Source organism: Lissotriton helveticus, chromosome 1_1 (assembly GCF_964261635.1).
Source record: "Lissotriton helveticus chromosome 1_1, aLisHel1.1, whole genome shotgun sequence".
Classification (NCBI taxonomy): domain Eukaryota; kingdom Metazoa; phylum Chordata; class Amphibia; order Caudata; family Salamandridae; genus Lissotriton; species Lissotriton helveticus.
In genome coordinates, this window is record NC_136057.1 from 984136814 (window position 1) to 984164438 (window position 27625).

Consider the following 27625-nt stretch of genomic DNA (forward strand, 5'->3'; position numbering starts at 1 on the left):
GAGCCTGAAACGAACGCACAGAACCCTTAGAGTACACATCCCCCACCTTAGAAATCCCAATCATGTCCCAACGGTCGAAACCCTTGGAAGACCAAAGACCGCCCAGACGTTCTGAAGCATAAAGCGGCGTCGCCAACGTCAAGCGATCCTCCCAGCCCAAGCTCACATTCGCGGCACGCCACACCGTCAAAGCAGTCAATGTAGGTCCCACAAGATGGCGCCCAGCGGAGCGAGAATAAAGCACTCTGTTAAAGTCACCTCCCGGAAGCTGAAGTTTATCCATTTCAAACGCCGGATTACGACCTGGCGAAAACATAGCGTGATTGATAGCGGACAGACGGGAAGCCCAGTAATATCTCTTAATGTCGGGGAGCGCCATGCCCCCATCATACCACGGGATGGAAAGTTTCGCGAGAGCAATGCGCGGACGCCCATCCCAAATAAGCTGCCTCTGAAGGCTCTCAATCTCCCGAAAATAGGACTTAGGGATAGGATCATAATAATTCTGGAGAGCATAGAGAAACCGCGGCAATGACATCATCTTAAACAGGGCCGCCCGACCCAGGGGAGACAGGGGAAGTTTGCGCCAACGGGCAACGTCCAAACGTAGCCTAAGCAACGGGGGAAGGAGATTACGATCAAAACGAAGGGACGAGTCCAAGGTAACAAAAACCCCCAAGTATTTGAAGCCATCCCTGGCCACCTGAAGAGGAAGTCTGCTCGGCAACGGAGGCAAGACACCAGATAAAACATATACACAGGATTTAGTCCAATTGATGACGAGGCCTGAGTTAGCGCCAAAGGACACAAGAACGTCAAATAAAACAGTTAAAGACTTGCGAGGGGAAGTAAGGTACAAAAGGATGTCGTCCGCATAAAGCGAGACGCGGTCTTCGAAATCCGGGGCCCAGCGAATCCCTTTAAGGGACGGTTCCCACCGGAGCCAGGCCGCTAATGGTTCAAGAGCGAGCGCAAACAACAACGGGGACAGGGGGCAACCCTGACGGGTACCCCTGCCCAAGGAGAAGGGAGCCGACACTCTACCGTTTACCACAACTTGTGCCAGAGGTTCCGCGTACAACAACTGAATCCAGCTAATAAACTCGCACCCGAATCCAAATTTCTCAAGAGTCGCCCATAGATAGGGCCACTCCACAGTATCAAAGGCCATAGAGGCATCCAGGGACGCCAAAATGGCCGGCTCAGTCAGAAGCCCCGCCCTCGCCATCACGCCGTGAAGGCGTCGCAGATTCAAAGCAGTGTTGCGATGCGGGATAAAGCCAGACTGATCCGGATGGACCAAATCCCCGAGAACCGAAAGGAGACGGGTCGCCAAAAGTTTTGCCAAAACCTTGGGTTCAACATTTAACAGGGATATGGGTCTATATGAGGAACAGAGGTCACGTGGTTTACCATCTTTAGGGATGACGACAATTGTCGCCAGGCGCTGATCATAGGGAAGGATGTTACGTTCACGAGATTCTAGAAACATGGCGCGAAGATACGGCGCCATCTTATCGGGGCGTAGCTTGTACAACTCAATAGGCAACCCGTTCGGGCCCAACGCTTTGCCCGAACGGAGCGAACGGATAGCAGTCGCTATCTCATCATTCGTAAAAGGGGAGTCCAAAGCAATACGGTCCAGGTCGGTGACACAGGGCAAAGTGATATCGCGCAAGAGTAAGCGGGAGTCAGCCACGTCCCTCACAGACACGGGAGCATATACAACACGGAAATATTCCGCAAAACGATCAACAATGGCAATCGGATCAATCACATTCTCACCACTCGCAGACTGAATCACAGGCACCACACGATTAACTCTTTCTTTCTTGTCCAACCACGCTAGGAGTTTACCCGCCTTATCACCCACATCGTACAATCTGCCTTGTTGCTCACGAAACATCACCTTTGCAGCGTCAGTGACCAGGGATTTATATGCAAACTGTTTTAGACCCAGGGCATGGAGTTTCTCAGGCGTGACACCAGATTCCAACTCGTCCTCCAAAGCAGAGATCTCCCCCTCAAGGTCCACCACCTCCCTCCTCCCGGCTTTTTTGGCTTCAACAATCAAGGAAAGGGCCTGTCCACGAATCACAGTTTTAAAGGCTTCCCACAGGGACACAGCCGAAGGGACCGACCCCTCGTTTTCCAGGAAATATGCATCCATGGACTTGAGCAAGAGGGTACGAGTCTCAGGGGAGGAAAGATACCATGGGTTAATTGGAGCCACTCGGCCCGCTGCCTCCACCCCAACCTCGAAACGAAGCCAGAGCGGCGAGTGGTCAGAAATACCCCTTGGCAAATGCAAAATCTCACGAACCGCCGACGACTGGGCCGCGGGCATCAGGAAATAATCCAGCCGAGACAGACTGCCATGAGCCCCAGAATGGAAAGTGTATTGGAGCTGAGTGGGATGCAAAAGTCGCCAGCAGTCCACAAGGCCAAAGGTATCTAGAAACCCACCCAACCACTGCTGAGCCTGCGGAGTATCCCTAGGGGGATGGCGATCGTGAAGGCCGGAAAGCACCGAATTAAAATCACCGGCCAGGAAGAGAGTACTTTCAGGGAGATCTAACAAAACACGGCCCAAATCAGTGAAAGTAGAAGTCTGTAAACCCGGGGGAACATAAACATTAAAGAGAGATAGGGTGCGGCCCTCATATCTACCCACCAAGACAGTATATCTCCCACGGTCATCTTGAATCACCTCGTCAATTGCTAGGGGGAGGGAGGTTCGAACAAGGATACCCACACCCCTAGATCCGGAGGTAAACCCCGAGTGCGCCACAAGGCGGTAGCCCCATCTATTCATTGCATTACAAACATTACCAATCAAATGGGTTTCCTGCATGAAAACAATGTCTGGCGACAAACGTCGTATACAATTCAAGACCACACTGCGCTTAATACGATCTCCCAGGCCATTAACGTTCCAGGAAACAAATTTCAACCCTCTACCCCCCATCCCATCCACCCGAGCCAAGACCCCTCATCCACGAGCAAGACACCAGAAACAGCAGCAGACACAGGAGCAATTCGCCTTGAAAACAACACACAAAAAAGAAAGAACTTCCCAGCCCCCCTCCCCCAAACTGAAAGGAAACACCCCCCACCCTGCACCCCTGCAAAAAGCTAAAGAGCCACCCCAACCTGCAGTGTGCCTGTCGCCCCATAACCCCTAGTCTACACAAAGACCCCGGAGGAGGAAAGGTCTCCGTTCCACCCGCCCCTGACAAACATCAAGAACGAAAAGTAACAAAAGAAAGATAAAATAATCACAATGCAGAGGAACGCCGGTCAACAATCCTGAAAATGTATTCAAAATAAAACATGTGAGCCAAACAGTCAGATCTCCACACCACCTTCGGCACCACCAGGGTGAGCGGCGGATTCAGTCTCAGGAGTACGGTCAGGCAAGGAGTCCAGCCAGTCATTAACAGCATCTGGGCGATCAAAGAAAAGGGTACGCTCATTGTACTCGACCCGAAGTCTGGTGGGATAGAGCATAGCATAGCGTAAGCCCCGATCCCGAAGACGTTTCTTGGCCCCACGAAACTCCATCCGTTGTCTCTGAACTTGCTGGGAAAAGTCCGGGTAAAAGTTCACCGTAGCATTCTCAAAGGCCACCGGGCCCTTCACCCGCGAGGCCTGCAGGATAGCGTCCCGGTCTCTATAGTGAAAAAGCTTCGCTACAATGGGTCTCGGCGGGGCTCCCGGCCGAACTTTGCCCCCTGGAACACGATGTGCGCGTTCCACCGTGAAGAACTTCGTAAGGCCGGAAGGGGCAAGATGGTTCAAGACCAGATCCTCAACCAGGAGATCCACCGAGTGGGGTTCAGGGTTCTCCGGTACACCAACCAGGCGAACATTGCAGCGACGTGCCCTATTTTCAAAATCCTCCAGGCGTCGGGTCATGAAGTCGTTCACCCGACGGAGATTTCCGACTTCTGTCTGGAGCTCCGAGACGTCCTTCGTGAGGCTGGACGATTTAATGTCCAACGATTGCACCCTCTCATTCGTCTTGCCGAGATCAGCACGAATAAGATTAACCTCAATAGCCACGGTGTCAAGTTTATGGGCCAAGGCCTCGTACTGTAGGCCGATGGATTCCCTCACGCCCGAGATGGCGCCCATGATGTCCTGTAGGGAGGGCTCCGCCGACTCTTCCAAAACTCGTTCGGACGCTGTACTAGAACCAGGCAGGGCAGCTCCGGGGGACCCCTTAGAATGAGTATAGCGGTCCATGACATTTGATTGAACCGGAGCTCCGCGCAGAGGTGCTTTCGTCTTGCGCGTCTCTCTGTCCCCTCTGCCCGCCATTTTGAAGATGCGTCACAGGACAAGCCACCAGGGTCGACGGGCCCGACACCCAAAGCACAGGATCAAAAGTACACTAAAATGAGGGGCACAACTCGGGAAGAGGTCGCCAGGCCAGCAAATAGTCCGCAGGAAAACCCAACAGCCGATCCGCCTCCAGGTCTCAGCCGCAACTCGATAGTCACACCCGTGGCCCAAGTCGGAACAGAATCGAAACCGAAACTTAGGAAGGGGGACCCACAAGGCCAGATCTCCTGCCGTTGTTGTTCAATTCCAGGACGGCTACAGAACCGCACCCCGTCCCGGGCGCACCTCGAGGGCGGAGTCCAAAAGTTCAGACCATCATATCTCAGGAATAAGAGATCCAAATCAATTTCTGAAAGGTGCCAGGCTGATCAGCCAAACGTCCTCCACACGGATTCTTGCAAGAAATCAGGATTCAGTCAGGATAAAATGCCGGGAGCGGCGAGGGTCCGGAGAGCGCTGTGCTCAAGCGGCCATCTCGGATGCCCGCCAAGCTCCTCCTCAGGTTTTGTTAATTTTATGGCAGATCTGGGCCTAACTACAAACTATAAAAAATATTTTATTATGAATTGCGGGCCCAAAAAATACAATGTAACTGCAATCAAAACAGGGGATAACAGCCTAAAATGCACAAGCACTTTTCCATACTTAGGACTCAAACTTCCATATGAAGAGGATTTCATCCGTTCTAGGCCTGCTCTCTTTTGGCTTAAAATTTGGCTAAATCCCGCGGCCCACTTAACCCGCAGTATAATAAATGACTGTTTACAAAGTGAGAGGTCTCACTATGTACCATGGTTAAAAGAAGTCGAGGAAAGCCTGTTTAGTGTGGGTCAGGGCCTCTTGTTTAGCTCCCCTAATATTATTCAGCACTCTCACAAAAATATAGTCAAAAGAGCATTATATGAATAATATGGGGAGGAGCGGGCAAGATTCGAACACCCCAAATCTTCTGTTGCTAAATATCTTTCCTTTGTTGAGCCTGATAACGGTTCCCCAGTTTTACCACAAAGATATCTGCTCACCACAATAGGCAGGTGGAATAGGAGCCTTCTGTTCCGCTTCCGGGACGGAAGCATTGTAAACCTATTAAGTTTCCCCCTTGGATATAATAGACATCTGGAACAGTTGGATTGTCCTTGTTCCGTGGGCAGCAAACAAAGTTTGATACATTATTTTTTCTTTTGTGGTTTTTATAAACTTTATACTTGTCAATACTTAAAACCGTATTGCTGTAGATACGGGCTCAGGGACCTGACCCAGGCAATGAAAATTTTTCGAAGGATGTCCTCTGATGAGGTGATATTTATTGTGAGCAGTTTTCTTAAAGCCAGTGTCCGCTCTCGTGCAACTATGGAATCTGCCTGAAGAATATTTGCACATTGCATTTTTGTACATTAGCTTTTTTGCACACCTGAGTATTGTATTGTTTATTGGTGGTTAGATATGTAGTTGCCTTGGTTCTCCAGATACGACTGCCCGGGGATTGTTTCACAGAATATTTGCACATTGCCCATCTTTGCACAAATTGCCCTTTGCACATTAGATGTTGTATATATAGCTATTTTCTGCATTTGAAAAAGATTATTTTGTATGAGTGTATGCAACTTTTAATGTTATTCCATGTATGATTAACTGTACAAGGTACTGGATAATTTTATCAACTATTTTAATGTACTTTTATCTTAACCTGTGTGTACTTTTATGGATGCTTTTGACTTCCGAATAAAGATCATTTGACTTGACTTGAATGTTATACCGGTTTAGCAAAGTCGGAAATTTTATGATTCACATTTCAAGGGCCTACCATCAGCCATTGGCTCTATTGATTAAAAACCAGACATGCGTCTAAAAGCAATACAGTTCTGTAGTTCTATCGACAAGGCAGAAGAACCCCCTATCAACGATTAATGATTAAAAAGACGCCTTTTGCGTTATTACATCGTTAAACTCGAATTATCATGCCCCCTCAATGATCCTAGGGCATAGAGATCTTACAGAGTCTATTAATTCTTAAGGCTCGAAATGGCGCCAGGTGAGTGGAGTTCCAAAGAAAACAATCTGTGTTCGAAAAAGAAATAGAGCCATTGTACAAGGAGTATTTGCAATTTAACACTATGCATGCATCACCGATCTTAAACCGCAATTGCGATAGGGATGCATAACATTTTAACCACCACAGCGTGTCTCCCTAGACCCTAAAGATCGAGCAATATCTGACATGGTATAGAAATATCCCCGTATATACAGAAAAAAAGGGAACCCCAGGGCCGGCACCCGCTTGCTGTTCTGATGGAGACCTCCAGCACTAATCGTGCCTGCCTTCTGAAACGCCGTGTAGATTCCGGCGTGTGGGAGCTTCCGCCATAAGAGGCGGATCCTGACGTAAGCACAGCAGACGGTACGTCACATGTGAGCCCACGTCAAGGCATCATTACGTGCGTCACGCTGCCGGGAGGAGTAGTTCAGCCCTTTTTACGAGTACCATTATCACAGAATGGAACCCGTATATCTTTCCTACATTAACGCTGTCCAAATTAGATATGTAACTCTGTAAAGAAGACCGGAGAAGAAAAAGGCAATCGGAAAAAAATACGCAGAATACCGGTATAATGCGTGATTTAATAAGTACATATTGCGATCCTTAAGCCGGTAGTGTACCCATGGGAAGTACTCCATGAATGTATTAATGATAGAAAAGGAGGGCCTTAATGTCCAAAGCATAAACATGGGAGGTGCCACATTATTGTATTGATGGTGAAATTAAAGGGCCCACAAACCCAGGCGATCTCTGTGAAATAAGGTGTCCCTCAGTGTATTTTATAACATCGTTATCTGAAGGCAAGGGGTTAACGTTGATGTAATACTTCGGACCTCATAAGTTTATTACAAAGCAAATGAGTATAGAATTTAAGCACAATGATTTGCTATAGACTAAGGAACCAAATATTTACATCATATCCGAAGTTGAAGATCTAGATAAAACACCCTCGTAAAAAACTACATTTGGAACAGTTCAGAATTGGCAAAAGTGAAGAATTATAACATATAGTTCCATGTTACTCATAGGTATGTACCAGATTTATAGCCCATTTCTACAAAATGTGTACTATGATTATCCCGCATCCTGAGTGTCATGATTTATCTGCTCAGTGCATGCCACGGTATGTCATCATTCAAACCATGCAGGTCACTATGAAGACGGAAGACCCATTTCTGTTCTCGAACAAATAGGGCTCTGTTCACACCCTGACCTCGCGAACCTATACTAGGTTTCTCTATAAACGTCCATCTCAGGTCCTCAACAGTACGTTCTGCTTCTGCAAAGTGTGCTGTCACCTTCGTATTAGATCTGCCACATCTAATAGTGCTGCGGTGTTCGGTGATACGAGTGCGAATCTTCCTGCCTGTCATGCCCACGTGCTGTTTGCCACAAGGACATGTAATCAAATATATTACTCCCAGCGAATTACAGTTTGTGTGTGATCTCTGTTCCCAGGGAGTGAGTAAACCTGGGTCAATCTGTGTGGTATTTGTCGTACGGTGGCATACACTACATGAACCGCAGCAAAAATGGCCCATTATAGGGGGCAAGCCTGTAGTGGTACCATCCGCCCCTCGTCTGTTCACTGTTCTTGGCCTGGTGTGAATTGATAGTTCTTTAAGATTCTGGCTGCGTTTGAATGAGAATAGTCGTTTATCCATTTGTAGGTTACCAGAGTTCAGGATTTTCCAGTTTTTATGTATTGTTCGCCTGATTTGTTGTGATGCAGTATTGAATGTTGATACAAATACCGGTTTCTTCACTGTAGGTCTATTGGTCTTTGATAATAGTGCTTCCCGGTTTGCGTTGTATGCTCTCTTGTTAGCTCTTTTCACTACTTTTCTTGGATAGCCCCTCTCATGCAGTTTGGCAGTTAAGAGACTGGCTTCTGCAGTAAAATCATTGAGTTCAGAACAATTTCGACGAATGCGAAAGAACTGTCCCACCGGGAGATTTTCGTACAATGAGCGCGGGTGGAAACTGCTGAATGCTAATAATGCATTTTTTTCAGTGGCCTTGTGATGCACCTTGGTCTGTAAAATGCCTTTCCCTGGTTCGATGACCAGATCCAGGAAGGGTAGACTAGTTTTGGTAACCGTGGAAGTAAAATGTAGAAGGGGTTCCTCTGATTCAGCCATTCCAAAAAGAGGATTACAGAGTCTTCATCCCCCCTCCAGATGACCAAAACATTGTCTATATACCAACGCCACAACCTCAGGTTGGACCTCCATGGACAAGTTACGTGATAGATGATGGCATTTTCAAAGGCACCCATGTACAATCCCGCCAGGCTTGGCGCGAAAACACTACCCATGGAGGTCCCATGGATCTGTAAGTACAAGTGTTCTCAAATTCGAAGAAGTTTTGAGTCAATGCTATCTCCGTCAAGTGCAGAATGAAGGCTCTAGGGGTTTGGTAAGGCCAATTTTCAAGAAAGAGAATATCTTCCAGCACTCGTAAGGTTTCCCTTGCGGAATGTTTGTGTATAATGCCTCTATGTCGAGACCGATGAGGTATTCAGAATTTGGGTCGAAAGGCATATCTTTAAGGTGGTTCAAAATGTCTAGGGTGTCCCTTAAATAAGCCGGAAGTTTCTGAACCAAGGGTTTTAAATAAAAATCAAAGAATTGTGGCAGTGGTTCCAGCAACGACCCCATCCCGGACACAATGGGTCTCCCGGGAGGGGTCGCGCTGGCTTGTGAATTTTGGGGAGGACATATGGGTATGGCGTTTTGGGATGTTTATTCACTAGAAAAACCACCTCCTGCTCGGAGATCCAATCATTGGACCTGGCCTCTTCGACAGCCGTCACAATTTCCATGGTAATTTGTTCAGTTGGATCCACTGAGAGTTTTTGATAATTCCTCTCATCGGCTAATAGGCGGAAACATTCCTCTTTGTATGTGTCAATATCCAGAAGTACCGTCGTTCCGCCTTTGTCGGCTGGTTTTAGAATAATCTCCCTACAATTAGTGAGTTCCTTCAGGCCCTCTTTCTCCAAAGTAGAGATCACACACGAACTGTAATTTGCAGGGAGTGATATATTTGATTACATGTCCTTGTGGCAAACAGTACCTGGGCATGACAGGCAGGAAGATTCGTATTCGTATCACCGAACACCGCAGCACTATTAGATGTGGCAGATCTAATACGAAGTTGACAGCACATTTTGCAGAAGCAGGACATACTGTAGAGGACCTGAGATGGACGGTTATAGAGAAACCTAGTATAGGTTCGCGAGGTCAGGATGTGAACAGAGCCATATTTGTTCGAGAACAGAAATGGGTCTTCCGTCTTCATAGTGACCTGCATGGTTTGAATGATGACATACCGTGGCATGCACTGAGCAGATGAATCATAAGACTCAGGATGCGGGATAATCATAGTACACATTAGGTAGAAAAGGGTTATAAATCTGGTACATACCTATGGGTAACATGGAACTATATGTTATAATTCTTCACTTTTGCCAATTTTGAACTGTTCCAAATGTAGTTTTTCACATGGGTGTTTTGTCTATATCTTCAACTTCGAATATGATGTAAATATTTAGTTCCTTAGTCTATAGCAATTCATTGTGTTAAATTCTATACTCATTTGCTTTTTAATAAACTTATGAGGTCCGAAGTATTACATCAACGTTAACCCCTTGCCTTCAGATAACGATGTTATAAAATACACTGAGGGACACCTTGTTTCACAGAGATCGCCTGGGATTGTGGGCCCTTTAATTTCACCAGCAATACATTAATGTGGAACCTCCCATGTTTATACTTTGGACATTAAGGCCCTCCTTTTCTATCATTAATACATTAATGGACACTACCGGCTTAAGGATCGCAATATGTACTTATTAAATCACGCATTATACCGGTATTCTGCGTAATTTTTGCCGATTGCCTTTCTCTTCTCTGGTCTTCTTTACATAGTTACATATCTAATTTGGACAGCGTTAATGTAGGAAAGATATACGGGTTCCATTCTTTGATAATGGTACTCGTAGGAAGGGCTGAACTACTCCTGGCAGCGCGACGCACGTAATGATGCCTTGACGTGGGCTCACACGTGACGTACTGCCTGTCGTGCTTACGTCAGGATCCGCCTCTTATGGCGGAAGCACCCACACGGCGTTTCAGAAGGCTGGCACGATTAGTGCTGGAGGTCTCCATCAGAACAGTAAGCGGGTGCCGGCCCTGGGGTTCCCGTTTTTTTCTGTACATATGGGGATATTTCTATACCATGTCAGATTTTGCTGAGAAATTTATCCTCGATCCTTAAGGTCTAGGGAGACACACTGTGGTGGTTAAAATGTTACGCATCCCTATCGCATTTGCGGTTTAAGATCGGTGATGCATGCATAGTGTTAAATTGCAAATACTGCTTGTACAATGGCTCTATTTCTTTTTTGAACACAGGTTGTGTTCCTTGGAACTCCACTCGCCTGGCGCCATTTCGAGCCTTAAGAATTAATAGACTCGGTAAGATCTCTATGCCCTAGGATCATTGAGGGGGCATGATTATTCGAGTTTAACGATGTAATAACGCAAAAGGGGTGTTTTTAATCACTAATCGTTGATAGGGAGTTCTTCTGCCTTGTCGATAGAACTACAGAACTGTATTGTTTTTAGACGCGTGTCTGGTTTTTAATCAATAGAGCCAATGGCTGATGGTATACCCTTAAAATGTGGCTCATAAAGTTTCCGACTTTGCTAAACCGGTATAACATTCATTTCATGGGCACAATTGGGAACCATGATTTTGAGGAACCAGTTATGTGCATGCAAACTTACTGATGGATATAATTCCTATCACATGATATCACATGGTTTTACATTGCATTTTTGGTTGAAATATTATTGTTTTTTTATTTTCTTATAGTAAAAACAATCCACGGTTGTGGAAGTACCCTCCACATGGTTTTCCTCTGACAATTATCAGTCTGAGGTAAGAGGTAAATAAGGACTGGGACAGATAGACTGTCCTGAAGAAGACCGACGTGACCCGTGTAAATTGAGGGCACTTCAATGCGGTCGAAACATGTTGACCATCGCAGTATAAGGAGGAGTGTTTTTGGATCTTGATTTCCTGCCTAAACACTTAGTCATCCTTCACTTCTTTTAATCCTGACCGTGGAACCTATGAATAAAGTACTAACGGGTATCCATGAGCCAGTTTTAATGAGCACTATCTAACTGCACTTTATGTTTATCACTCACCCAGTCCTTAGGGACAACACTTATTGTCGTTATCACTGTTTGTCACTTCTGTGTTGATCTTTGTTTGTTTTGAGTTTCGTGTACCCCCCCCCTCCCTATGTTCCGCCCCCTGGGTGGCTACGCGGGGGCGTATTGTAAGCAGATCCGAAGATGAAGCATGTCACACACATTGTGTGTGAGTGAGGGCAGTTTTTCCAAATACTTTTGATTTTTCACAGCCCTGAGTCCTTGTCTGTTTTAAGTCTCCTTCTCCCCACCCCTCGATGTGTTTATATTTAATCTGTGATGCCTTTAGGGACTGTAATTGCAACACATTCTAATGTCCACCAAATGTGATGAATACTGTCATTCTCAAGTGATGCTTAAACATGCGTTCTTACTGCTGCGCTTAGGTGAAGAACCCAGACTGTTAACCCTCAAGATGTAGAGGTGTATACTTCATGGTCAGTAGGAAATGCTCAATCAGGGTTGTGTGTCACCAGGGCAGGTGTACCTATTTTAAATGCTTGTTGAGGTAACAGGGTGGGTCGCCGCTAAGATGATGCCAGTGTGGAGGGCCCTCGCTCCAGGTTAGGTTCAACTAACTGCATTTGGGGGCAACATGATGTGCATACATGGGAGTGGTGTTACTAGACCCAACCCTCCTGCGGGAGGGGTGAAGATGTTATGCAATGCCACAAAGTAATTCCAACAGCTTATGTATATTTGTAAATTGGTGCATAGTATTGAGTAGTGTGTGTGTATAATAAATGTACTCTTACTTTTTTAAAGCAAAGTACTGGACAATCAATTATTGAGTGTTATTGCTGTGCCCCTGTAATGGTGATTACTAGCCCACACCACCTCCCTTGAGTAAGCCTCAGTCTGCTCTGCAACGCTACCCTCTGAGAGTCAGGCGCTACAATTTGGTGTTTGGTTCCTAGTGAAGGACAAATGTAGTTGTGTTTTTTGTACAGGCCTCACAGATACTGCCTCTTTTTCCAACAATGAGGCGCCGGTTTGTGGTAAAGTCTGATCGCAAACCACTTAAAGAAAAATAGCCTAGATGCAGTCCCGAGTAGAAGCTGTAAATGGGTGGTTTGATTATAAGAATATGATTTCAAGGTAAACTACATTCCAGGAGTTGAAAAATGGGTAGCAGACTGTCTTTCAAGGTTAGTACAGGTAAAAAGTAAAGAGAAGGAGGCAGAGTACAAAATGGAAGAGGATCAGTGGGATTTTGATGAATGTAAGGCCTGTGAGATCACAGAAGGACTAATAATGAAGGGGAATGGAAAGATCAATTGGTTAATGATGGAGAGCTGAATATAGTGACTCAACCGATTGATCGGGCGGAATATTTCCAGTTCTGCCAAAAAACAATCTCTAGAATAATTGCACTCGTGCAATTATTCTAGAGATTGTTTTTTGGCAGAACTGGAAATATTCCGCCCTAGTAGCTACAAACCGGATGTAAAAAGGCTTTTTTCTGCATAAACTGCATCCTTTTTAAAAAGAAGAATCTTGGCCTTGTCACTAATTTGCCACGCTGATGAGTCACCACGCTTTGATATGTTCTACTGGATTTTCCAGAGATGTTTATGCTTTGCTTACAGCCACCGTTTGGTATCCCGTGTGTCCCTATTCCCTGTACGTCTGATCCGGTGTCTGGGATGTCGAGAGTGGATGATGTAACAGAATGATGGTATGTTGTGCAGAGTGGAGACTAGGAGAATGGGAGAGTTGGAGGGAAGGTACAGAATGTACCTGCTGTTGCAGTAAACGAAGGGCCTAATGAAAAATAAAGAACTTACCTCCTTGCGGAATGGCTCCAGACTTTTATATGAAGAGTCTTCCTTCCAACTACAGCATTTTGGGCACAAGGTGTTAAGGACCGGCGTGAAAATGCAGCAAGACTTTGGTGGCAGTTGGGAGGCGGACTAGTCAGAGGCTGCCCACCCTCTAATCCACTGGCAAATGGTGTCAGCTCAGCTGCTGGGCAGGAGGAGCCCAGTTAGGAGGGTGGCCAAGGTCTGGTACCGACAAGAAGCCACTTGGGAGGAGTAAACTGAGGTGATGTCTCCCAGTGAATAGACCTAAGCTGAAAGACAGTCCTATGGAGTCAGTGTTATAAGGACAGCACAGTGGAGACAGTGAGAAAAGGCAGGAAATATCCTTTGCAATAAGTATAATTATGAAATGACCCATGGAGCTTCAGGCAGTGGCCGAAACATTAGGAGAAACATTGGTGAGTATGCTGTATGTTTTCACAATTGCAGTGACTGAGGCACAGACTAGACTAGACATGGGCCTTTGGTGGGTCCTGTGTGCCGGTTGATGTTAGTGTACAGCGATTATTGCACATTGCTCCCTTTAAATTCAAGTACCGCTGGGCGCACGCATTACTCAGTCTGTATTACTAAAGGGATGCACGCTGCATTACAAGCAAGAACCCTAGTGCACACATAAAGCCTGATAATTTGAGGACAGCTTACATCCCTAAATGCACTGGTTAAAGGCCATTTGCATATTTCATGGCACCCCGCACACAGTGACCAGCGGAGATGGTCACAAGATGTCTTGTAACAACGCTATCTACACGACCAAAAGTAGGTTGACCTAAACTTACCGTTGGCACGTGACTTTATCGAAGGGGAGGAGGGTAGATGAAGGAAGTGGAGGTAAGGAGAGGAGGGGTGGGCTGGACTGGGGACGGTGAGAGGAGGAGAGAAGAGGAGGAGAGTAGGAAAGTAGAGGAGGGGGAGGGGATGGGAGAGGAGAGGCGGAGAGGAAAGGAGGAATGAAGAGAGAAGGTAGGATGGAAAGGCCAAGGACAGAAAAAAGGGCAGGTTGAGCAGAGAATGAAGGGAGAGATGAAGGAATTAAGGCGCCCACTTCTACAGTCTTCAAAAATTACCATTCTACATACTGTGGTAAGTACTGTGTAGTAATACCTGTGTACCTGTCATTACAGATTTATGAAGCTCTGTGGTTATACTGAATAAGCAGCTACCTATGTTATATGACATCTCTTTATTATTGTAATAACTGAACTTTTTACAATTGCTTTATTAACCTTCCTGCTTTCTCAAATTTGCTTGAAAATGCACCATTTTTCTTCTCTTTTTTCAAATGGTGGTTCGGGCGAGAGCGCAGTATGCCAATCATTTTACGTCTCACCACTTTCAAATGTCACCAGCCACCTCTGATTAAGTATAAGAAGTGTGTAATCTATCACCCTGAATCCAACTGAGCTGTTGAGAGATTTAATAGGATTCTGAAAGAAGCAATACATATAGCGAAATAAAAGGCAAGGAGTTGGACGGTTGAAACATACCACCTCACTCCTTATTCAGTTAAAGGGAGGGTCCTGTTTGGAGTGTTTAGAGGGAAGCAACAACTCTCTCTGCCATTAATTGGTCAGTTTAAGGAGGTGAAGAATAATGATGATTGGAAACACAAACACTAGGTAAAATTGCAGTGGAGGAAAGAACACTGTGATAATAGGCAGGCAGTGAAGCAGACGAGTGACAGTATGAGATTGGGTTAGGATAAAGTTGCCTACAGGGTCTCAATGGGGAGCTAAATTTAGTTCACCATTGAGGTAAGCCAAACTGTTTAAAAATTCAGTCAAGTTGAAGGACAATCATATTTGGAACTTGAATAGAGTGGCTGTGGTGAAACAAGGGGGAATTATGTTCAGACAAAGATGATGACTGAGAACAGAGACATACATAAAGATGAAGATATAGTAGCAGGGTCTCAAAGGATCCGTCAGATCTAAGAGACAATGTCTGATGTGTGTGGCAGAGGGAGTGTTAAGTAGTCTATGTTCTAGAAAGTCAGACACGTTTAATATATGTGTTAGGGTTAGTCACTATAAGTATAGATTTGCATAGATGTATACAATTTGTTAAATGTTTTGTTGTACAAGAAGGGAGATGTGTGGTATCTTGCAACAGGGAGCATGATGGCTGGAACCTAGGGCATGGAAGGGGCATTGTATAATGTTGCTGGACCTTAGAAGGGTTGAAGCTCTCTGGATTCTAAAGCTGTCAGTTGAGACAATTATCTGGAGCTGATGGACAGATAAGGCATCTGTTGAATGTAACATGCAATAAAGCTGTTGAATTGAATGGAAGAAGGATCTTTTCTACAAATCTGCTCTGACTTCTAACAGTGTGGACATTCATTTAAAAAAAGAGAAACTTCAGCAACAGCTGTATCTGTTCCTACCACACCAGGAACCAATCAATACACTTCTCATGGAAAGCATTTGCAACATCCACTGAGTTTCTCATCTCACAGAACTTGGACAGTTACTGCAACCTTGAGCATCCCTCTGTTCCTGATATGCAATGAATAGGAGGCTTCATCTACTCATTAAGTCTTCATGATGTTTCTTGCCAAGATTTCTCTTCTCAGACCGTATTTCAAGAAGCTAATAGAGAAAACAATTCTCCTCTCTCTAGCTAATGAAACCTTGAGAATGCACCTGTGAAAGAAATAACACGCTGAGCAAGCATGGTACATTTCATAATCATCCCCTTTAGTCAGGCTTACTCTAACTAAACATCTAAATGTGCACTTAAAATACATGGTTATCCTTGTGAATGTGTAACTTGAGAACAATGCAAACGTGAATAAAAGCATACATGATTACACTTTCAAATTGGACTTATAGAACATATGCAAATGTGACAAAGTATAAATGCAAACGTGAATACAGAATACATGTCATAATTTTAAACTGAACGTTAGTGCACACATTTATAAAGCTTCAGTTTCTTAGTGGTTACATTTCATTAATGCATTTAAATGTTCACATACGTTAACAAAGTTATGGTACACAGTAAATATAATGTCAAATATAAATGCAAATTGAGCAATGATGACATGTGAGGGATGGAGTTTAAATAGTGCCAGTTCAAGCTCAAAGACAGTGTGCTCCTTTTCTCTCTTTCACTTTCATTAGCTATTTTCCTCAACTTCATTTTTTCATACACTTTCTCTTTGATCTGCTATTATCCTTTCATGTTTATTTCTCATTCTATCTTCCTCCCTACCATCTTGCATCTGCCATCTTGCCTTCCCTTTCTTCCTTTTTATATAATATTCTTTGTTTTAGCAGCAGACAGCTGCCGGGGGCTCTGCCAGGAGGCAGGTCATACTCTGTGCTCCCATAATCCTAATGGTGGATTTAAATGTATACATTATCTTCAAAGCAGTGAAACATGCATCATTTCACATTGACCTCCTCTCCCTTCTCCATCTCAACTCACTTCCTCTTCTCACACTCCCCCATAGTAACTTCAGATGTCTAGAAAGACATATTGGACAATGATAGAAATATGCAAAGTGCACAGAGTCAGAATATTTTAGTTTTTTAGTTTTTATATGCATAAAAGAATGGCTCTAATAATAAATAATTCAAGACAAATTGTGACAGATTTAATATATTCACCACAAACTAAAGTGTTAATATTCTGTAGATATGTATGAGAATTTTGAAAGATCCTCTATAATTAACTGTCTGAGTGACTTAAATGATTTTTAAATATTGGAAGGTTGTTTATAAGTCTGACAACTCCTAAGAGTAACTGGTTTATAAGTTTACATATAAAACTAAAGTTAAAGTGATGTTATAGTCAGATGGAAATGTCAATTTAAATGTGACATATTAAACTAAAAGCAAAACACTGAAATGTGACAGTTTAAATATTTCAAGTAATTATAACTCACACCCTGTCATGCACAGTGTTGTTGTCAATGACGTAAGTTAAGTTTCCACCAGAAATGTTATCAATAGTGTCACTGAACATGCCATGTGTATTGTAAAATGTCAGGTCATAAGCAGTGTATTGGTAAGGTTCAAGTGTGTATAGTAAAGTAGCATTACAGTAAACCAATAAAACAGTAAACCACAATAGCTTTCACTATGAGTGTACACTAACATTATAAGGTCTGCCCCAGGTCAAAATCTAATCCTTCAGTGCCCATTCTGCACTAGGTGTATGTGTGCAATTTACAGGCTGCACATGAAAGTAGTCTCACATGCCCAGCCCTCACACATTTGCACCCTCACGTGTGAGCCCCTTACCCTTGCTACGTTATATCTAAAGATGGACATAGGCAGTAAGCATATACAGGCCATTTTCCACGTGACTAACCATAGGTGAGGCCACGTAGTGAGACTCACCACCATGTACGGTCTTAGTCACAACATATAGCTCACTCTTTTTTATTCTCACATGTTCAGACTTGTTGGGAAATTAAGTCCAATGAACCTTGCTTAGTGCCATCAGCATAGTTAGTTGGGAAATATAGTCTTTTAGTTGAATCCCCGTGCTGTCAGTGACAACAGTACACAGCACATTTCATAACGTATGTTTCAATTATTGAAGATGTGGTTGTCATATATTCCTGAGTATCACAGCTAGAAATCCCTCATCCTAGTCCAACTTGGCATAAACATATTTGTGTCTTTTGAGTGAAAACCTATTTGTATCCTCTGAGTGATTCAATTTATCAGAAATCATAGTTCATATCCTGTGTGTGTGATACTATGCACACTGAAAATCAATGGCATTGACACAGTACAAAGGCATACCAAAGGCAAGGCTATCTATGCCTGTCCATGCCTGGACCTCACCCAGAGCCAGGAAACCTGGTCCTTCTGCCACCCAGAGATACTCCTATAAAGAACTTTGGGTCCTGGACCACAGATGCAACAACAGCAACTGCTGCCTCGCATCTCAGTGATCCATGGTAGGACCTTTCACCTGCCTCCAGTGTCTCTTCACCTGCTACTCAGAACTGTCTGCCCCCATGGAGACCCTCACCTCACCAACTGCAACCTCTATGAAACCTCTTAACTGCCTCTTGCTCAACGCCAGATCCCTCACATCACTGAAATCTGGGTCACCGTTAACACCCTCAACCCCAATGTTGTCTTCATTACAGAGACCTGCTCAACCACACCAACATCCCCAACATTGCCACAGCAACGCAAACAAATGCAAGATGATACACTGTGACTGCACCAACAAAATGGAGGTGGCATTGCCATCATCCACAGAGAAGATTCTTGTTGCACCACTACCGAAGATGACACCACACCAATCATGGAGCACCTAAACTTCCACTCCAAACTCCAAACTAACGGCTGAATGACCATCATAGGCCCGCTCACATTCAGATGCCAGGACCCACAACCCTCCTTCTGCAGCACCATTCTCGCATTCATTGCTCCCTTCACCATCAACTCCAAACACTACATCCTCCTCGGTGACCTCAACTTCCATTTCGATGAGCGTTGAAGACCCTGCCACCACAAATACCAGCAGATCCATCAAACAAGCCAATTGGTACTCACAAGAACTAAGGATCCAAAACACAACCGCAAACAACTGGAGAGACGATGGCACACCAACAAAGAGGGAGGGGAGCTAGTAGTTTGGAGAGTTTAGTAGATGTGGTGACAGTGTGAACGATGGGAGGAGAGAGAGAGTTTGAATGTACGTGTGATTGGATTCGAGTAGAGGCGGGTTTACAGAGGTGCTTGAAAAATCAGCAGATGGGCGGGAGAGGGTGTTAGAGGGAGTGCTCCACAAAGTTTGGCACTAGAGAGATTGTGGGATTGTATATGGATTATTTACTTTGTGCGTTGTGGGGGAGGGAGGACAACACGGGAAGTATGGTTTTGGTTTAAATAGAAATTTGCATTGCTTGTTTTAGCCCAAAAAGATATATTTTTAAAATACGGATTCATGTGATTACAGGTGATAATGTAACATAGAGGACTATAGAGTAACAATGTATTTCTTAAAATTGTTGATTCACAGTTACCCCTGACGAAGGGCTGGAAACAAGCCCAAAATGCATTGCGTTCTCAATACAGAAATGCAGCTCCGAACTATTCTTTACATTTTGTGATCGTATTCCCGGAGAGGTCCCGATGGGCACACGAGATTATGAGAAGCATTTAAAAATGCATTATGAGATATATGTGATTAGAAAAACTGACAAAATGAGAAGAAGAAACTTTGGAAAACATTTTGGATTACAATTGGACTCATTTTGAGTGATGTCAAATGTTGAAATGGTAATAGAATCGAATATCCAATCATGCAGTGCAACTGGGAGTGACCTCGGGTCACTCCCCATGCCGCACGGCTCCTCCTGGGTGCCTGTGTCTCCCCGCTGCTGCCGCTGACCGAGGGTTTGCTGCCCCTGGTGACTGCCACTCTCACTGTGCCTTACATTATATCTTTCCCCTTACTGTGATTTTGCCTTTACCTTCTTTGTACTTTGTACTCATTCGTATTGTACCTTACATTGTTTCTTTCCCCATACTGTAATTTTGTCCTTACATTCTTTGTACTTGTACCCATTCATATTGTCCGCTCTAGGCGCTCCTTTTTCGCGCTACTGCCCTCCGTGCCCCCCTCGCCCCCCGCTTCCCGCTGCTGCTCCCCTGCGGCCCGCCCCCTTTGCCTCATGTCCCTCGCCCATTGGCCCCCCCGCTCCCGCCTCCCAGCTGCTCCTCCCTCCCACTTCGCCTCTTATGGAGGTCACCACACGGAAGCGAAGCGGACGAGCTCAGGGGGTGCCCCAAAGGCGCGCCAATGGCAAGCCCGTCTGCGCCCGTCCGTGCCTGGACCGCGCCCTGCGCCAAGACCCGTGGACCCCGTGCCCCCCACAACTCCAGACTGCACTACGACTCCAGCACCCTCCGCGCACTCAACACCGTACGAGACCACCCCTGCTACCGGGCCACCCCGAAGCGCACCCAAGGACCCTTCGCCTGCCGGAACTGCAGATTCACCAGCTTCCAGCCCAGCCAAGCACCTCCGTTGCATCCTCCTCAACACACGCTCTGCTCGCAAGCACGCCATCGAACTCTGGGACCTCCTAGACTCCACCGCCCCCGACGTCGCCTTCTTGACGGAGACCTGGCTGAAAGCCACCTCAGCACCAGACATCGCCATAGCCATCCCACAGGGCTACAAGATCTCCCACAGAGACCGCACCAATGGAGTGGGAGGGGGAATCACCATCATCCACAAGGACACCCTCAGAATCTCGACCAACACCGACGACACCCTCACCACTGCCGAGCACATGCACTTCCAGATCCACACAGACCCCAACACCACCCTCAGAGGAACACTCATCTACAGACCTCCTGGACCACGACCACAGTTCAGCGACACCATCGCTGACCTCGTCAGCACCCACACCCTCACCTCCACGGACTACATCCTCCTCGGGGACCTGAACTTACACCTCGAGAACAACAACGATGCCAACTCCACCGCCCTGATCGCCAACCTCGGACTCAAACAGTTCGTGACGACACCCACCCACGCCGCCGGACACACGCTGGACCCCATCTTCTCCACAAGCCCCTTCTTCTCCTTCAACCACACCACCGAACCCCACTGGCCCAACCACAGATGCGTCCACTTTACCTTCAGGAAACCCACCACACACCACCGCACCCAACGGCTACCACGCCACTGCTGGGGCAAGGTCACCAAGGACCAACTGACTACCACCCTCGCCCTGAGACCACCCGCCAACCCCACCGACCCAGACACCGCTGCGACCAACCTCAAACAATGGATCAACGACTGCGCCAACACCCTCGCACCTCTCAAGACCTCCACAACCAACCACACCAACAAGAAAGCCGCCTGGTTCACCGAAGACCTTCGGATCTCCAATCGCACCTGTCGGAAGCTGGAGGAGACATGGCTCCACGACCGAACACCAGACAGCCACACTGCCCACAAGAGCACCACCAGCAGCAGACACCACCAACTCATCAGAACCGCCAAGAGGACCCCCTAGACAACAACGCAAGCAACACCAAAGAGCTCTTCAACATCGTGAAAGAACTCTCCAACCCCAGCTCCAACACCAACGACATCCCACCATCATGAGACCTGTGCGACTCCCTGGCCACCTTCTTTCACAGCAAGATCACCGACATCCACGACAACTTCAACTCCGCCACCCCCGCACCAGCCACTGAGTCCACCACCCCTGCGACCACCACCCACACCAGCCGCCTGACCACCTGGTCCCACGTCAGCGACGAAGACACCGTCAAAACCATGAACTCCATCCACTCCGGATCCCCATCCGACCCCTACCCTCACCACGTCTTCAACAAAGGCTGAACAACCATCGCACCCCACCTCCGGAAAACAATCAACAGTTCCTTCGAGACAGCAACCTTCCTGGAAAGCTGGAAGCACCCCGAGATCAACGCCCTTCGGAAGAAGCCCAAGGCGGACCCCAAGGACCTCAAGAACTTCCGGCCCATCTCCCTGCTCCGGTTCCCGGCAAAAGTGACAGAGAAGATCGTCAACAAACAGCTAACCCACTACCTCGAAGACAACAACATCCTGGACCCCTCCCAATCCGGTTTTTGCAGCAACCGCATCACCGAGACCGCCCTCATCGCCGCCACCAACGACATCAGGATCCTGATGGACAAGGGAGAAACAGCCGCCCTCATCCTCCTGGACCTATCAGCAGCCTTTGACACAGTCCACCACCGAACCCTATCAGCACGCCTCCATGACGCCGGAATTCAAGAGAAGGCCCTGGCCTGGACAACATCCTTCCTCTCCGGCAGAACCCAGAGCGTACGCCTCCCATCCTTCTGCTCAAAAACCACCAAGATCATCTGTGGCGTCCCACAGGGATCCTCCCACAGCCCGACGCTGTTCAATATCTACATGGCGCCGCTCGCCCACGTCGCACGACAACATAACCTCAACATCATCTCCTACGCCGACGACACCCAGCTGATCATATCCCTCACCGAAGACCCCCACACCGCCAAAGCCAACCTCCACAGAGTAATGAAGGCCGTAGCCGACTGGATGAAGGATAGCAGACTGAAGCTGAATTCAGACAAGACGGAGGTCCTCATTCTCGGACCCACCCCATCAGCCTGGGCCGACTCTTGGTGGCCCACATCACTAGGCTCAGCCCCGGAACCCACAGACCACGCACGCAACCTGGGGGTCATCCTCGACTCCACCCTCTCCATGACCAGGCAAGTCAACGCTGTCTCCGCATCTTGCTTCAACACCCTCCGAATGCTCCGCAGGATCTTCAAATGGATACCCCCGACACGAGAAAAACCGTCACCCAGGCCCTTGTCACCAGCAGACTCGACTATGGAAACGCCCTCTATTCAGGAACAACAACCAAGCTCCTGAAACGATTACAACGAATCCAGAACTCTTCGGCACGACTCATCCTCGACGTCCCCCGATGCAGCCACATCACACCCCACCTGAGAGGCCTGCACTGGCTCCCCGTCAACAAGAGGATCACGTTCAAACTCCTCATCCACGCACACAAAGCACTACACAACACTGGGCCTACATACCTCAACAACCGACTCAGCTTCCACACCCCCACCCGAAGCCTCCGCTCAGTCAACCTCGCCCTCGCCTCAGTTCCTCGGATTCGGAAAGCCACCGCTGGCAGAAGATCCTTCTCCTACCTCGCTGCCAAGACCTGGAACGCTCTCCCTACCAGCCTACGACAGACTCAGGACCTGCTGGCCTTCAGAAGACTTCTCAAGACCTGACTCTTCGATCAGTAGCGGCCCCCCCTCCCCTCAGCGCCTTGAGACCCTCACGGGTATGTAGCGCGCTTTAGAAATGCAGTGATTGATTGATTGATTGATTGAGCGTTGATGATGCGCTTCCCGCAGCATTATATTCTTTATGGTGCATTTAGGGCAAAGCACAGCCCAGATCCGCACACAATGTGAAAAGTTTGAAAATAAATAGATTACAACGTGAGTAATAACGGTGTGCACACCACCCCTTGTGATGTTCAAAATTGTTGCCCCCTGTTGGTGATGCACCCAGATGAAAAGCCATATTGAAATGAAGGACTTTTTCACATCAAAGATTCCACATACGCTGAGACAGCAAGTTCTTAGTAACACAAGTGGATATTTTGAGGATAATGGGAGTGAACCTATGGGCTAGAGTGCCTTTTTTACATGTAGAATTTGTGAAATCGTGTATACATATAATCAGTTTTGTTGATATTCGATAAAATAACTGGTGTACCCGATTCTGGGCAGGACAAAGTGTGTTATGGGTATTGCGGTTCACCGGATATTTTATGGAGTCAGGTGATCAATTAGCACACATGTAGGGGGGTGGAGTATGTGAAGTTTGAAAATGGGTTTAAATAAGAGGGTTCGTTATGGAAGACACAAATCTGCTAGAGGCGCACGTTGTGCAGATAGAGAGACTGTGGAGTGAGCAGGTATGTGGGAAATTTGGGTCCATGATGCATGGGATACGTGCAATTGTAAATGTTTGTACTATCAGGAATGTCAGGATATGTGGGAGGGGAGCTAGTAGTTTGGAGAGTTTAGTGGATGTGGTGACAGTGTGAACGATAGGAGGAGAGAGAGAGTTTGAATGTACACGTGATTGGATTCCAGTAGCAGCGGGTTTACAGAAGGCGCGTTAACAATCAGCAGATGGGCAGGAGAGGGTGTTAGAGGGAGTGTTCCACAAAGTTTGACACTAGAGGGATTGTGGGATTGTATATGGATTATTTATTTTGTGTGGTGTGGGGGAGGGAAGATAACACAGGAAGTATGGTTTCGGTTTTAATAGAAATTTGCATTGATTGTTTTAGCCCAAAAATATATATTTTTAAAATAAGGATTCATGTGATTACTGGTGATAATGTAAAATAGAGGACTATATAGTAACAATGTATTTCTTAAAGTTCTTGATTCACAGTTACCCCTGACGAAGGGCTGGAAACAAGCCCCGAAATGCATTTGGTTCTTAATAAAGAAATGCTGCTCCGAACTATTCTTTGTATTTTGTGATCATATTCCCGAAGAGGTCCGGATGGGCACACAAGATTATGAGAAGCATTTAAAAATGCATTATGCGATATATGTGGATTGGAAAAACTGACAAAATGATAAAAAGAAACTTTGTAAAACATTTTGGATTAAAATTGGACTAATTTTGAGTGAGGTCAAATGTTGAAAAGGTAATAGGATATAGTATCCAATCATGCAGTGCGACTAGGAGTGGAGCATCGATGATGGGCTCCCCACAGCATTATATTATTTATGGTGCATTGAGGGCAAAGCACAGCCCGGTTATGCACGCTATGTGAAACGTTTGAAAATAAATGGATTACATCCTGAGTAATAATGGTATGCACACCACCCCTTGGGATGGACACCAAAAAAGACCCCACAGACCAAACCACCTTCAATTTAGCCTCAACAACTGCCATAAACACATAAAAGACACAAAAAAGTGGCCTTGCCGACAGCATCGAAACCTCCTCCAACTGCAGCAAGGAACTCTTCACATAGTCAGAGAGTTCTTCTGCTTATCAGCCACTGAAAACACAATCCCCCATCCCTTGAACTCGCCAACAGTCTGGCAGACTAACACCATCCACCATCTACAGCACCTTTGAACCCCAATCCACTGACCTCTACAGCCTCCTCAACCGACTGACGTCAACCACAATCCTCCACTCACTGCATGTTAACAGCTCACACACAGAGCACCACCGCCATCATGAACTCCATCCACTCCAGAGCACCCACGGACCCCTGCCACTTCTTCAACCTTGGTAGCAAGGAAATCAGTGGCGAACTCCCCTCCATCCTCAATGCATCCATCTCCACGACAAGCTTTGCCGATCAATGGAAACATGCAGAGATCATACCCCTTGTCAAGAAACCCTCCTCTGACCTCAGCGGACTTAAGAACTTACTAACCCATTTCCCTGCTCCCTTTCCTCACCAACGTCCTTGAGAAGGTCTTCAACCAACGACTCACCAAACACCTGGAGAACAAGAACCTGCTGGATACCTTCCAGACCAGCGTACATGTCAACTACAGCACAGAAATTGCCCTGATCACTGACATCAGAACCCTCCTCGACCAAGGAGACACAGCAGCCCTGATCCTCCCTGATCTCTCAGTAGCGTTCGACACCGCATCTCAACACACCCTCATTGGGATCCAGGAGGGACTTTCAAATGGATTGCATCCTTTCTCACAGGACAAGCTCAGAGAATCCGCCTACCTCCCATCACATCGTAACCGAAGAGCATCATCTGGGGCATCCCAACCTGTTCAACACCTACATGATGCACCCGGCTGACATCAGTAGAACCCATTGTCTCAACATTATTTCCTACGCGGACAACACCCAGCTCATCCACTCACTCTAAGCAGATGCCACCATGACAAGGACCAACTTCCACAACTGCATGTCAAGCGTCGCCAACTGGATAAGGCCAACTGCTTAAAGCTCAACATGGACAAGAATGAAATGCTGATCTTTGGAAACAACACCTCCCTGTGGTACAACACCTGCTGGACTGCCTAAATCAGACTCACATGGACAACCTTGGCATCATCCTGGACAATAAACTCACCATGAAACATCAGATCAAGGCTGTCTCCTCCTCCTACTATCACACCCCGCACAAGCTCAGAAAGATCCTTAGATGGCTCACCGTCGGCACCAGAAAAAATCTCACCGTAGCCCTAGTCACCAGCTGACTTGAATACAGCAATGCACTATATGGAAGAATCACCACACAGCTCCTAAAGAGATTCCAGACAATTCAGAAATCAGTGGATAGACTCATCCTCAGGCTCAGTAAACAGACCCACATCACCCCCCACCTCAGGCACCTCTACTGACTCCCCATCCAGAAAATATGCCAATTCAAGGTGCTGATACATGCTCTCCAGTGCCTTGATGGCTTTGGGCATTTGTTTGCACTCTATACGTTTTTCAATTCATCAGGGGCCAGCATACATCAACCACTGCCTGAACTACCACCAACCCTCCAGACACCTGCACTCTGCCACCCTGTCCAACACTTCCCGCATTTGATGAAGCTACAGTGGAGAACGCTCCATCTCCTACATCACCGCCAAGTCCTGGAACGCCCTTCTGCACCACCTCCGAACTGCATACTCTATCAGAGAATTCAGAAAGGGACTCAAGACCTGGCTCTTCGACTGGTTCCTAGTGCTTGGATACCCTCACAGGTCATTAGCCGCGCTCTATAAACATGATTAAATGATTGACAAAAAAGAGAACGTGCTGGCGACCTTTTTTGAGAATTATCAAAATTGAAGGCAAAATATATAATAAAACTTCAGACGTGTGTCTTACAGTACCAATAATGATGAAGCCTTTCATGTACGTATATAAAGGCATCATACACAGAAATCAAAAATATACAATGGAGACAGAGATAACAGCTGAATGAGGGACATGAGAAACACTAACTAAGGAATCACAGTATCACACACACAAGATATGAACAATGAGTGAAAGTCAGTTACAGCTGCACGAAGAAACAGCTTCTGATAATTTTAATCACTCAGAGGATACAAATGTGTTTCTGTCAAATTGGATTCAAATGACTCATTTGTAGCTGTGATTCCCACTCAGTCATACATGAACAACCAAATATCAAAAATTTAAACATGGCAGGATAAAAAGGAAACAGAAAAAGGACTGATCTATTTGATATGACCGAGACTGTACACGGTTGAAATGCATTAGCAATAGTTTGCTTTTTTGCATTTTGTTACCATACATAATATTAGATTTATACACCATCCTGAACTTCTGCTCATACATTACATTTTTCTGGGCATAAATGAGGTGTTGACCAACCTCACTAAGGGCCCGATTCACAAAAGTAATCTGAGACAAAATCCTAACTTTACGACTTTCGGTATTCACAAAAGGTATTTAGAAGTAGTAAAGTTAGGATTTTCTCTCAGTAGTAAAGTTAGGATTTTGTCTCAGTTAAACTTAAGTTTTGATCTTAAGTTAAACTTTAGACCAAAACTTAAACTTAAGACCAAAAGTTTGTCTCAGTTAAACCTAAGTTTTGGTCTAAAGTTAAACTTAAGACCAAAACTTAAACTTAAGACCAACTTTGTCTCAGTTAAACTTAAGTTTTGGTCTTAAGTTA